Source organism: Plecotus auritus (genome assembly GCF_963455305.1).
Source record: "Plecotus auritus genome assembly, chromosome: X".
In the NCBI taxonomy this organism is placed as follows: domain Eukaryota; kingdom Metazoa; phylum Chordata; class Mammalia; order Chiroptera; family Vespertilionidae; genus Plecotus; species Plecotus auritus.
In genome coordinates, this window is record NC_137784.1 from 111,825,876 (window position 1) to 111,840,490 (window position 14,615).

Genomic DNA, 14,615 nt, shown 5'->3' on the forward strand with positions numbered 1-14,615 from the left:
ACTGACACTTCTGATTTCAAAACTTAATGAGGGGGGGAGAAAAATGGCGGCGGAATAGACAGACGTGTTCCGAGCCTTGTCCCAGAGCAGAAAGAAAGAACAGCTGAGGGTCGCACTAGGAGTGTTTGTTGGCAAGTTGGGGGACAGCTGAACTCCAGAAGAAGGTGGGAGACTGCTAGACGGGGTTCCCTGACCTGGCAGCTCCCACTGCGGCTGGGTCCCCTCCCGGAGCTGCGGGCTTGGACGCGGAGTCGCCACCATCTGGAATCAGAAAGTGGAGCTTATCGGAAGCCTGAGAATCCAAAACTGCAGCACCCACGGAACAGCTGCGAGCCCCAGAACAACGCTCCCCAATTGGCGCAAACACACGGGTTCAGAGGAGCTCTACACTCCACCACGGAAAGGTCAGATTTCACCTAGGATAAGGTGAGGTCTCTGGTCCCAGCGCGAGAGAGGAACGCGCGTTTTGCGGGAGCTGGAGGACCAGGGAAGTCTGTGCCTAGAAAAATCGGTGGCTGCTGGGGCTGGCGTGATCTGTGAATGTGGAAGGGGGTCCTCAGATCTGCTAACAGAAGGGCTCTCTAAAAAGCAACCCATTTTGATCTGAAGTGCAGGGACACCCTAAGAATTTCAGGGGTGTGCTAGACTTACGCGCAGCCACGGAGAGCGCACACTTGGGCTTTTTCCTCTTGAAATTCTTGCTTCTGATTACTAAGCCCAATTCATAGGTTCACCCAGTTGGGGACACCCTGGGAGACTGCAGGGGAAAGTTGTTTTTCTGGAACCTGGGGATCGGAGCGGGGAGTGACCATCGGAGAGCCAGCTCTGAGGCAGCCCACTCCCACAAACAGGTAGTGAGTGCCACAGGGAAAGAAGGCTCTAACACTCCCTAGAGAGGCCATAGATAAAGCCGGAAGTCAATCCAGAAACACTGCCACCCAGGGGCTGAATCACAAATTGACTCTTGTGTAATCAAAAATAAAGGAATACGAATTAAGACACACCGCCTGCTTAAAATCAGGACTGGCTTACATCACTGAAGAGCAGTGGAACGCAGGGAACTGCAATACTGTCCGGACTGAGAAACAGGCGTGCCAAACAGAACAACAGAGGAAGTGAATGGCCTTCACTACTCCACATTTTATTTTTATTTTTTATTTTTTTATTCTCATTTTTTGCATCTTTTACTCAAGAAACTAATTTTTTTCCTCACTTGATTTTACCTTTTTAATTATTACATTTTTATTTTCAATCCGTATTATTACTACTGCTATTTTATCTTTTTTTTTTTTTTAAGTGTCATTTTATTTTCTCTTCATTTTGTTTTGGGATTAATGTTCTACATTCTATTTTTATCTTTCCTTTAGCATCATTTTACTCTATCTCAAATCTACCTTTATGCCATCACTCTCTTCCTCACTTTTCCCTTTTCAGTGTCCTGTTTATCTTACCCCTTTCCTGCTTTAGATTTTCCCTATTCTTTCTGTTTACCCCCTTTTAAAATTTCACCCTACTTATATATCTAATCTCCAATCCCCTGCTCCAAGTCCATACACACCTCTCTCTTCGCTGTCTTAACTATCCAAAAAATTGTTCTTCTCTCTGTCCTTTTGTTGTTGTTCATTTGAATGTAGATTATATCGAATTTTTATGCTTTTTTGTGAGATTGTTTTGCTTATTCTTCTTTTGTTTATTTTTTTGTTTGTTTAGTGCTTCTGTTTTCCCTTGCCTCACTCAATATTAGTTGGTGTTGTAGTTTGTATTAATCCCCAGGTACTTGTTGCTGGCATTTGCTGGGATAAGTTATTGTTCTATTGGAGTTTTATCCTCAATATATATAGTCTGTTTCCCTTTCTCTCTTAGTCTCTTTCTTGTCTCTCTTACTTTTTTTTCTTCTTTTTTTCCCTTTTCCCAATTTCATTTTGACACCCCCCCTTTTTTTTTCTTCTTCTATCTTCTTTGTCCTCTTCTTCTTTCTCTACTATCCCATGATTTGCTTTTCTCTGGTGGTCACCTTTATTGGAGGTTGTTAATATCGTAAATACATTTCTGTTCAGTGCCTTGTGTGTTGTACCTGGTAGTGCTGTATTTTGTGCCTTTAAATCAATGCAGGAGAGAGAGAACTACATAACCAGACACCCAGAGAAGAGAGACCATGGGGAGACAAAGACACAGCCCGCATATGAAAGAAAAGCAGGCATCACCAGAAAAGGAAGTAAACGAAATGGAAGCAAGCAACCTTCCAGAAAAAGAATTCAGAGAAATGGTCATAAGGTGGCTGAAAAGAATGGAAGACAAATTCGACAATATGAGCAAGAACCAAGAGGAAATGAAGAAGAACCAAGAAGAAATGAAAAATGACATCGCTGCTGTAAAGAACTCAATAGAAAGCATCAAGAGTAGACTAGAAGAAGCAGAGGACCGCATTAGTGAGCTAGAAGACAAGATGGGAAAAAATATCCAAGTACAGCAACTTCTAGAAAAAAAAATTAAAAGGCAGGAGGAGAGCCTAAGGGAACTTTGGGACAACACGAAACAAAACAACATCAGCATAATAGGGGTTCCAGAAGGAAAGGAAGCTGAGCAAGGAATAGGAAACCTATTTGAAGAAATAATGACAGAAAATTTCCCTGATATAGAGAAGAAAAAACCCACACAAATCCAAGAAGCTCACAGAATCCCAAGCAAAATGAACCCCAAAAGACCGACACCAAGGCACATTATAATTAAATTGGCAAACACCAACGACAAAGTAAGAATCTTAAAAGCAGCCAGAGAGAGACAGAAAGTTACATACAAAGGAACCCCCATCAGACTAGCAACTGATTTCTCAACAGAAACTCATCAGGCCAGAAGGGAATGGAATGAAATATACAAAGTCATGCAAAGGAAGGGTCTGAATCCAAGAATACTGTACCCAGCAGGGCTGTCAATCAAAATTGAAGGTGAAATCAGGAGCTTCACAGACAAAAAAGGACTAAGGGAATTTATTACCACCAAACCAGCAATGCAAGAAATGCTAAAGGGTCTGCTGTAAAAAAAAAAAAAAAAAGAAAGAAATAGGAAGCGAAGAAGGAACACAGCTGTAAAGAATAGGAATGGCGACAAATAAGTACCTATCAATAATAACTTTAAATGTAAACGGATTAAATGCCCCAATCAAAAGACATAGGGTAATGGATTGGATAAGAAAACATGACCCATATATCTGCTGTCTACAAGAAACCCACCTCAGAAAAAAAGACGCACACAGACTGAGGGTGAAGGGATGGAAAAAGGTTTTACATGCAAATGGAACTGAAAAAAAAGCTGGGGTAGCAATACTTATATCTGACAAATTAGATCTCAAACTGAAGGACATAACAAGAGATAAGGAAGGCCACTTCATAATACTAAAGGGAGCAATCCAACAAGAAGAAATAACTCTGGTAAACATATATGCACCCAATACAGGAGCACCCAAATACATAAAAAAACTCCTGGAGGATATCAAGGGAGAGATTGACAGCAATACAATCATAGTAGGAGACTTTAATACCCCACTATCACCACTGGACAAATCCTCTAAACAAAAAATCAGCAAAGAAACATCAATCCTAAATGACTCACTAGACCAGATGGAATTAATTGACATCTTCAGAACATTTCACCCCAAAGCCACAGAATATACATTCTTCTCAAGTGCACATGGGTCATTTTCAAAGATAGACCATATGTTGGGACATAGGCAAAGTCTCTTCAAATTCAAGAAGATAGAAATCATATCAAGCATCTTCTCAGACCACAGTGGCATAAAACTGGAAATCAACTACAATAAAAACAACCCAAAGAAATCAAACACATGGAGACTAAACAGCATGCTATTAAACCATGACTGGGTTACCAGAGAGATCAAAGAAGAAATAAAAACATCATGACAACAAATGACAATGAAAACACTACAATCCAAAATCTATGGGACACAGCGAAAGCAGTCTTGAGAGGGAAGTTCATAGCTCTACAAGCCTACTGCAAAAAACAAGAAACAGGGGTAATAAATTACCTAACCCAACAACTCAAAGAGTTAGAAAAAGAGCAACAAGAAAAGCCCAGTGTAAGCAGAAGGAAGGAAATACTAAAGATCAGAGCACAGATAAACGACATAGAGACCAAAGAAACAATACAAAAGATCAACAAAACCAAGAGCTGGTTCTTTGAAAGGATAAACAAGATTGATGAACCTCTAGCCAGGCTCACCAAGAAGCAAAGAGAGAGTACCCAAATAAACAAGATCAGAAATGAAAGAGGTGAAATAACAACAGATCCCGCCGAAATACAAAGGATTGTTAAAAAATACTACGAACAACTCTATTCCAACAAACTGGACAACCTGGAGGAAATGGACATATTCCTAGAAAAATATAACCTTCCAAAACTCAATCAGGAAGAATCTAAACAGCTCAATATGCCAGTAACTATGGAAGAAATTGAAGCAGTCATCAAAGAGCTTCCGGCAAACAAAAGCCCGGGGCCAGATGGCTTCACAGGAGAGTTTTACCAAACATTCAAGGAAGAACTAAATCCTATCCTCCTCAGACTATTCCAAAAAATTCAAGAGGCAGGAACACTTCCAAGCTCCTTCTATGAAGCCAGCATCACCCTAATACCAAAACCAGATAAAGACAACACAATGAAAGAGAATTACAGGCCAATATCCCTCATGAATGTAGATGCCAAAATCCTCAACAAAATTCTAGCAAATCGGATCCAGGAGTACATCAGAAAGATCATACACCATGACCAAGTAGGGTTTATCCCAGGAATGCAAGGATGGTTCAATATCCGAAAATCAATAAATGTGATACATCACATAAACAAATTGAAAGATAAAAATCACGTAGTCATATCAATTGATGCAGAAAAAGCATTTGACAAAATCCAACACCCTTTCTTGATAAAAACTCTCAACAAGGTGGGAATAGAAGGATCATACCTCAACATAATAAAAGCTATATATGATAAACCCACAGCTAACATCATACTCAATGGGCAAAAACTAAAACCATTTCCCCTAAGAACAGGAACAAGACAAGGATGCCCACTCTCACCACTCCTTTTTGACATAGTACTGGAAGTATTAGCCATTGCAATTAGACAAGAAGAAGAAATAAAAGGCATCCAAATTGGAAAAGAAGAAGTAAAGCTGTCCTTATTTGCAGATGACATGATATTGTACATAAAAAACCCGAAAGACTCTATCAAAAAACTAACAGACTTAATAAATGAATTCGGCAAGGTAGCAGGATACAAAATTAACGCCAAGAAATCTATGGCATTTCTATACACCAACAGTGAACTTACAGAAAGAGAGACTAAAAAAGCAATCCCATTTTCCATCGCACCAAAAAAATTAAGATATTTTGGAATAAACCTAACCAAGGAGGTAAAAGACCTATATGCGGAAAACTACAGGACACTGAAAAAAGAGATAGAGGAAGATGTAAACAGATGGAAGAACATACCATGTTCATGGATTGGTAGAATCAACATCATCAAAATGTCCATACTACCCAAAGCAATCTATAGATTCAATGCACTCCCCATTAAAATACCAACAGCATATTTCACAGACCTAGAAAGAACTCTCCAAAAATTCATCTGGAATAAAAAAAGACCCCGAATAGCCACAGCAATCCTGAGAAAGAAGAATAAAGTAGGAGGGATCTCAATACCAGATTTCAAGCTGTATTACAAAGCCACTGTCCTCAAAACAGCCTGGTACTGGCACAAGAACAGACATACAGATCAATGGAATAGAATAGAGAATCCAGATATCGACCCAAACCAATATGCCCAATTAATATTTGACAAAGGAGGCATGAGCATACAATGGAGTCAAGACAGTCTCTTCAATAAATGGTGTTGGGAAAATTGGACAGATACATGCAAAAAAATGAAACTAGATCACCAACTTACACCATACACAAAAATAAACTCAAAATGGATACAGGACTTAAATATAAGACGGGAAACCATAAAAATACTAGAGGAATCCTCAGGCAGCAAAATCTCAGACATATGCCAAAAGAACTTTTTCAGTGATACTGCCCCTAGGGCAATGGAAGCCAAAGAGAAAATAAACAAATGGGACTACATCAAAATAAAAAGCTTTTGCACAGCAAAAGAAACCATCAACAAAACAACAAGAAACCCCACTGTATGGGAGAACATATTTGCAAATGGTATCACTGATAAAGGTTTAATCTCCAACATCTACATGCAGCTTATACAACTTAATAAAAGGAAGATAAATGATCCAATAAAAAAATGGGCAACGGACCTAAATAGAATCTTTTCGAAAGAAGACAGAAGGAAGGCCAAGAGACACATGAAAACATGCTCAAAGTCACTTATTATCCGAGAGATGCAAATCAAAACTACAATGCGATACCATCTCACACCTGTCAGAATGGCTATCATCAACAAATCAACAAATGACAAGTGTTGGCTAGGATGGCGAGGATGCGGAGAAAAAGGAACCCTTGTGCACTGCTGGTGGGAATGCAGACTGGTGCAGCCACTGTGGAGAACAGTATGGAGTTTCCTCAAAAAACTGAAAATGGAACTCCCATTTGACCCAGTAATCCCACTCCTAGGAATATATCCTAAGAAACCAGAAACACCAATCAGAAAGGATATATGCACCCCTATGTTCATAGCAGCACAATTTACAATAGCTAAGATTTGGAAACAGCCTAGGTGCCCGTCAGCAGATGACTGGATCAGAAAACTATGGTACATCTACACAATGGAATACTATGCTGACATAAAAAAGAAGGAATTACTACCATTTGTAGACACCTGGATAGAATTAGAGAACATTATGCTAAGTGAAATAAGCCAGTCAATGAAAGAAAAATACCACATGATCTCACTCATTTAGGGATAATGAAAAACATTATAAACTGATGAACCAAAAGATAGTTACAGAGGCAGTAAAGCATCAAACAGAGTGTCTAATTACAGCGGTAAGGTTAGGGAGAGGTGGGGGAAATAAGAGATCAACTGAAGGACTTGTATGCATGCATATAAGAGTAACCAACGGACGCAAAACATTGGGGGGTGAGGGCAGGTATGGGAGTGGGGTGGGGGGGGGCAATGGTAAGATATGTACACATATAATACCTTAATAAAAAATTTGAAAAAAAAAAACTTAATGAAAAGTTACAGTAATAAACACTATATAATACTGACATAAGGATAGACATATAGATAAATGGAATGGAATGGAGCGTATAGAAATAAATCCATAATAACTATGGTCAACTGATTTTTGAAAAGGGAGCCAATACCATCCAAGAAATCAATAGTAGTCTCTTCAACAAATGGTACTGGAACAACTGCATTTCCACATTCAAAACAATGAATTTGGAGTCATAACTCACAGCATATACAAATATTAAATCAATATAGATCAATGAACTGAAATTAAGAACTAAAATGATAAAACTCCTAGAATAAAACATAGGTGTAAATATTTGTGACCTTGGATTAAGCAATGGTTTCTTAGATATGATGCCTGAAGCACAAGCCTATAAAAATTAGATAAGTTGGACTTCATGCTTCAAATAACAGTATCAATGAAATGAAATGATATCCCACAGAATAGGAGAAAATATTTGCAAATTGTATATCTGATAAATGACTTGATCCAGAATATATAAAGAACTCTTACAACTCAACAATAAATAGAGAAATAACCAGGTAAAAAAATAGGCAGAGGATTTGAACAGACATTTCTTCAAAGAAGATATATAAATGCCAAATTAGCACATATAGTATAGAAATTCTCAACACCATTAGTCATTAAGGAAATGTAGATCAAAACCACAATATGGTACCACTTTGTACACAATAGGGTGGCTGGAATGAAAAAGACATGGAAAATAGCCAGTGTTTATAAGAATGTGGAGAAATTGGAAACCTCATACATTGCTGATGGGAATGTAAAATGATGCAGCCAATGTGGTGAACTTTATCTTATGTGGACTTTACCATAATAAATAAAAAAAATGTACATACAACTCTCTCTCTCTCTCCATTATTTTCCAGAAAACAAGCTTAATGCTCTCAAGATGAGAGGGCTCCTACTTGTTTCTGTCTTTTAATAGGGGGCAGGTGAGATTTGATCTCCAAGTTTTTGTTCAACCATGGAGCAGGTATCTCAGTGACCACAACTTACTAGGGCAGGTAATCATGCCTTACCAAATCTTTGCTATCTGAACCTTCATTTATTTGTTGTCAAACTGATGGCCTTGGCCTATGGTCTTTGGTGTTATCAAGACAAAAGTTTGATCTATATTCAGTTACTAATCAGCTTAGTGACTTTGGGATGATTAATTCTCCAAAGGCAAAGAAGAAAGAAACACATTCTGAGCAGTCCAGTTCTTGAGTGGTTTACATACACATCTTTTTAATTGTGTACATAATTTCTAGTCTGTACAATTCCTGTCATAGACAACATGATAAATGGCTATTGAATGAAATAACTTAATCCACATAAAAGTCCAATGATTTGGGTATTTTTACTTCTATATTGCAGATGAGGTCTTTATTTCTTCATTGGTAAATGTGAATTAATATCCACTTCACTGGGTTTTGTTGCATCTTTTAATTATATCTATTGTAAGAGGAAATATGATGATATCGAAAGAGTGCTGATTTTAAATCATAAAGTTGTGAGTTTGTTTATTCAGCCAAATTTTATACTGTGAACCTTGGGAAAATTACTTAACTTCTCTGAATTTGTTTCCTAAGCTATAAAAAATGGTTATTAATACATATTTCGAGTGCCTTTTCAGGATTATAAATGTGTTATATACAATATTAAATTATATATTATATACAATGGACCATTATATATTATATACTAGAGGCCCGGTGCACAAAATTCGTGCATGGGGGGGGTGTCTCTGAGCCTGGCCTGCACCCTCTCCAATTTGGGACCCCTCAGGGGATGTTCGACTCGCAATCCAGGACCACTGGCTCTTAAACACTCACCTACCTGCCTGCCTAATGCCCCTAACTGCTCCCCTGCCTACCTGATTGCCCCTAACCGCCTCTGCCTGCCTGATTGGTCACCCCTAATGGCCCTCCCCTGCCAGCCTGGTCACCCCCAATGTGCATATGGCTGGGGTCCCTCAGCCTCACCTATGCCCTCTCTCAGTCCAGGAGCCTTCAGGGGATGTCCTTGGGGGAGCGAGCCTAAGCCAGCAGTCAGACATCCTTAGCTCTGCTATGGAGGCAGGAGAGGCTCCTGCCACAGCTTCTGTGCTTGCCAGCCGTGAGCCCAGCTCAGGGCTTCTGGCTGAGCAGCATTCCCTCTGTGGGAGCGCACTGACCACCAGGGGGCAGCTCCTGCATTGAGCATCTGCTCCCTGGTGATCAGTGTGCATCATAGTGACTGGTTGTTCCACTGTTTGGTCAATTTGCATATTAGCCTTTTATTATATAGGATGGGAGGGACTGACAGAGGTCAGAAGGGAGGAGGATGGACATAGACAAAAGTGTGGTGATGTCCAGAGGTGGGGGGGCTGGGTGGAGGAGGGTAAAGCGGAGTAAATGGGAGACATCTATAATAGTGTCAACAATAGAATAAAAGCAACAATGATATACCACTACCTATGCACACCTATTAGGGGAAAAAAAAGATACATTATGAACTATGTATTTACTACTTTGATAAAATTAAAAAAATTAAAAAGAAATAATTTTGTCCGGAAAGGAGTGTTGTTGAAATGTTTTTGTTGTTGTTGTTGTTGTTGTTGTTTTTAATGGTAAAGCGAAGGAAGCTTCAGAGGCCCTGTGAAGGCTGGATTTGTTCTGTGGGAGAGAGCAAGCAAGTTGCAACCAGCAGCATTTTGGATAACCTGCCTGAAAGATTTAAAAGAGAAAGGGACAGATTCCCTAAGCCTACAGTTATTTGTAATTTATTTTCTTATTCTAAATAAAGTCATTTTTGAACCTTATTAAAAAATCCCCCCCCCCCTTAAAATTAGTCCTTTCTGGTTCAGTAAACTTTAGGCCTCACAAAACCTATGTTAGTCCCTGAGGGTTGGGGTCCCCAAAGGAGTTCGGATTCATTCATTATATTTATTAACTCCTTTTAATTCTTGGTCTAGAGCAGTGGTCGGCAAACCATGGCTCGCGAGCCACATGCGGCTTGCAAGCCGCGGTTTGCTGCTCTGTTGACTAATGAGTTTGCCGACCACTGTCATATACTACCCTTTACCTCTTTGCACACAATATGCCACAATTGCCTAATCCTCACAGCTTCCAACTACACGGTAACATTTAGTTCAGTCCAGTGGTTGGCAAACTCATTAGTCAAGAGAGCGGCAAACTGCAGCTCACGAGCCGCATGTGGCTGACGAGCAGCGGTTTGCCGACCACTCGTCTAGAGGGAGAGTGAGGACAGTTTTTTACTCAGTAATTTTTATAATAATAATTGTATTGGAACCTGCTCCTTCTTTGGCTGTTTACGGGTTTACCTTACTGGGAGCTCACAGAGACTTTAAGCCCTTTGAAGATAGGGACAGAGCTATATTGCTTTTCTGTAATACAGGCACAAAGTTAATACAACTTTTATAAATATTTGTTGAAGAAACTGATAAATTTCAGTGCCATGAGGCAATACTTTTCCTTCTGCTCCATCTCTTTTTTGAGACTTTTGTGCAAAGCATAAGGTTGATGGGATGAAAAGGTAGAGCAGAGTAAAGTTGCTTTTTACAAACCCTAGATCCCATACTTTGATTTTACACAGTAGATACATGTCTGAATGACATTTTGAATTGGGTATATTAGATTTTGCTAATATCAACTCCCTTTACTTATAGAGATTATTTTTAATGAAGTTTAAACACTTCATACTATGAGGTGCAAAATATTTTATTTCAAGAATCTTTGTGCATTCTTTCTGTAGTAAAGTGAATTATAAACATGGTAAGTCTATTTGGGCGGTCGGCTTAAAATGGGGCACACCAGTACTAAATTCAGTTCTAACAATGACTAATTCGTACACCATGTGTGGAGTTAGATGGCTGTTGGACATAACCATTATTTTTTGTCCCTTTGCTCCCACAGTACCTGCTTCAACCAGAGGTAGTGTCTTGACCAGCCTTGGGCAAACTACGGCCCGTGGGCCGGATCCGGCTGTTCTATCTGGTTCTCTTGCTCTCCCCTCCGCTCCTTGACTTTGAATTTATATTAGTTCACACAAACACTCCATCCATGCTTTTGTTCCGGCCCTCCGGTCCAGTTTAAGAACCCATTGTGGCCCTCGAGTCAAAAAGTTTGCCCACCCCTGGTCTTGACCCTCCATGACCTCTTTGTCATGGCGACCGCGAGGCATCTACTGCCTGAGGCCTTGGCAGTCACCTGGATGTTGACATTCCCAAGATGGCAGAAACCCTTATGAAAGTGCGTCAGGGGCGGGGTCCCCTCGGCAGAGGCGGAGCAGGGAGGCACACGGAGAGCTTTCAGGCAGGCCAGCTGAACCCGACAGAGTCCCACTGACAGCTTCCCTCCACCTCTCCTCTCCTCCTGTGCCGGCAGGCTGATGGCTGAGGGGAGCGGCAGCCACTGGCGAGGCCTGGTGCAGGATCGCAAGGGTGGGGAGCCTGAGGCGCCGGTCCCAGATGGGCCGGTGGGCATTTCTTCCTGGGGTTTCAGAGGGTGTTGGGGAGCAGAGACGCTCCACAGCCTCTGTGCTGTGATGGAGCTGGAAAGGAGGGAGGTTTCCCCCACCCCCACTGCTGGGTGGGACGTTGTGGAGAAGGGGCTGTGGATCCCTAGCCCAGACCCACCCTCCCAGGGGCAGGTCATGGGCTCAGGTGCTGCTGAGGCCGCCAGAACCTTGAGGCTGGGAAGGAGCATCTGGGCCCACCCCGCAGTGAGTCCCTGGCTCGGGTGTCTGAGCAGTGGGCAGGCAGCAGGTGGCAAGAGTAGATGGAGAAACTGGCCCCAGGCCAGATAGGTGAGGTGTGCAAAACTTCTGCCTGGGCAGCACCAGGGATGCAGTGTTGTGGCAGATAACAAAGCACTGGCACCTGAGGCCTCGATGTTGGCAGAAGCGTCTGAGAACCTGGCGGGGTGCAGACGTGCCTCTCCTGCCTCTGCTTGGAATGGGCTTTGCTGCGCCGCCGGTGGGGGGAAGGTAGGGGCTGGCCCAGCTTGAGCCGCTTGCTGCTTGCTGCCCGCTGCAGCTCTACAGTCCCCTTTGGGGGGTGGGGGAGGCGACGGGGTGGTCCTTTGGTCGTCCTGGTCGTGACGGACATTGCCTTTTTATATATATAGATAATTTAAAATATATTATATAATTTCATTATTTATTTTTACTTTAGCGATTAGCTGTTCTTTTTTTTTTTTTTTTAAATATATATTTTATTGATTTTTTACAGAGAGGAAGGGAGAGGGATAGAGAGCTAGAAACATCGATGAGAGAGAAACATCGATCAGCTGCCTCCTGCACGCCCCCCACCGGGGATGTGCCCGCAACCAAGGTACATGCCCTTGACCGGAATCGAACCCGAGACCCCTCAGTCCGCAGGCCGACGCTCTATCCACTGAGCCAAACCGGTTTAGGCTAGCTGTTCTTTTATAGGGCTTCTTGCTGGTTCTCTCACTTCTAAACAATAGAGTGCCCAGGGCTCAGACCTTGAGACTCTTATCTGCCTACCCTTACCCATGTATTGATTTCTATCTTATATGTTACATATAAAATATGTATTTATATAATATATGTGTGTATATATGTGCATATATATTTATATACATCAGTGGTTCTCAACCTTTCTAATGCCACTACCCTTTAATACAGTTCATCAAGTTGTGGTGACCCCCAACCATAAAATTATTTTCTTTGCTACTTCATAACTGTAATTTTGCTGCTTTTATGAATTGTAATGTAAATATCTGTGTTTTCCGATGGTCTTAGGCTCTACAGCAGCAGTTCTCAACCTGTGGGTTGCGACCGCTGCTATAGAGCCTAAGACCATTGGAAAACACAGATATTTACATTATGATTCATAACAGTAGCAAAATTACAGTTATGAAGTAGCAACGAAAATAATTTTATGGTTGGGGGTCACCACAACTTGACAAACTGTATTAAAGGGTCGTGGCATTAGAAAGGTTGAGATCCACTGATATATATGTATATAAACATTTAGCAACCTAGAACAATACCTAACATATAGTAACTACTTGAAAAATGGTATTTAACTTTATTTGAGCCAGATAAAGTATCTGGCTCAAAATAGGTGCCAGAAAGTTTCTTAATCTCCTTTCTTAATCTTAGTTTGGCTTCCATGTATTTATGTGTAGTTTCCTTCCCTTCTTGTACTCCTGAATTGCTCTCATTTATCTCTGGAACATCCTCCATTCCCTACCATTCTCATCTAATCATTGCAACCTTGGCTTTCCTAATAAAGATCGGGTCAAGCATGCACCGCTTTGCATCTGCCTTCTTGGCTAATTGACACTAGACACAAATCATGCTGCATGAATAGCCCTTTGCTGCCCTCATCTGACCTATTCCAGTGTCTGTTACTGTTGACTAGATGACCACTAGCCAGCAGAGGCTCAGTCAGCTCTGACCTAACTCTGACAAGGAAGTTACAGAAATAATTTCCTGAGGAATTCAAGCTAATGAATCCCTATTTTGGGGAGATAGGGATGGAGAGGCAATAACCAGCTCAATCTAATACCACCAATAGGGAAAATTCGGTGACTTCAAGACAGTCTGTTTCAGAATTGTTTGGGACTACTCATGACTATATCAACATTATATGGGAAGAAAGCAAAAACCATATGGAAATCCCTGGCCACATATGATTGCTTTTCTGAGCTCAGTTTAGCTCTGGATCACTAAACACTGGGACCTTACCTAAGCCCAAGTCTATTTCTGAACATCAAAGTTCTCTTCCTATTTTAGAATCAAATGCTATTCTAAAGGAAGGGATAACAGTGAGAGCACTATCCTGGTTACTGCTTGTTTTCTGTGATGTCAGCTTGGACTTGCCAAGGGAAATTCATTTTCATAGAGGTAGATAGCCTGAACCACCTCCCTCAACAACTATCAAGAGAATAAGCATAAACTGGTGGGGGTTGGGGAACGGGGGGATGGGTGAAGAGGGTCAAGAGGTAAAGATAAAATATAAAAAGAACACCAACTTTCTGTACCTTAAGACTCATAGCAACCTGTCCAAGAGTTTCTGAAGTAGGCAAACTTTTTCCTATTTTTTGTTCATTAAACAAATATTTATAGAGTAAAACAAAATGAAAGGTGGTTATTTTGGAAAAAAATTAGGACATCTCTTAATTATCTACTTTTAAAAAGTGTATGTGCATTTGTGTGTATTGTGAGGCAGGGGGTGACTAGAAAAAGACAATATTAACCCCAAAGCCAGACAATTAGGACAAAATTTTAAAAAAATGCAGATACATCCCATCTCTGAATATTGATATAAGCACCATAAATTCTCAGAAAATTGAATCCATCTTCACTCAAATTGAAACATTAACACATTATAACCAAGTGAAATTTATTTTCCCTAGGGAAAAAAAACTATTCAAGT